Here is a 622-nt window from a genome sequence, read left to right on the forward strand (position 1 = left end):
CATACCATGGTTCACAACTTCAATACAACTAACCAGCAAGTGCACTGGGTCGTCCAAGTAATACCTTACGTGAGTAAGGGTCGAATCCCACGGAGATTGTTGGTATGAAGCAAGCTATGGTCATCTTGTAAATCTCAGTCAGGCGGATATAAAATAATTATGGAGTTTTCGAATAATAAATAATAGAATAGGGATAGAGATACTTATGTAAATCATTGGTAGGAATTTCAGATAAGCGAATGGAGATGCTTTTCGTTCCTCTGAACCTCTGCTTTCCTACCCACTTGGTGTGTGTTTGGGCTGAGCCTGAGTGTTGCACGTGTAGAGGTCCTTCTTGGAGTTGAACGCCAGCTTTTGTGCCAGTTTGGGCGTTCAACTCTGGTTTTGGCTCCTAATCTGGCGCTGGACGCCAGATTTGGGCAGAGAGCTGGCGTTGAACGCCAGTTTATGTCGTCTATTCTTGGCCAAAGTATAAACTATTATATATTGCTGGAAAGCCCTGGATGTCTACTTTCCAACGCAATTAGAAGCACGCCATTTCGAGTTCTGTAGCTCCAGAAAATCCACTTTGAGTGTAGGGAGGTCAGAATCCAACAACATCAGCAGTCCTTTTTCAGCCTGA

The sequence above is a fragment of the Arachis ipaensis genome, chromosome B06, assembly GCF_000816755.2.
Source record: "Arachis ipaensis cultivar K30076 chromosome B06, Araip1.1, whole genome shotgun sequence".
NCBI lineage: Eukaryota > Viridiplantae > Streptophyta > Magnoliopsida > Fabales > Fabaceae > Arachis > Arachis ipaensis.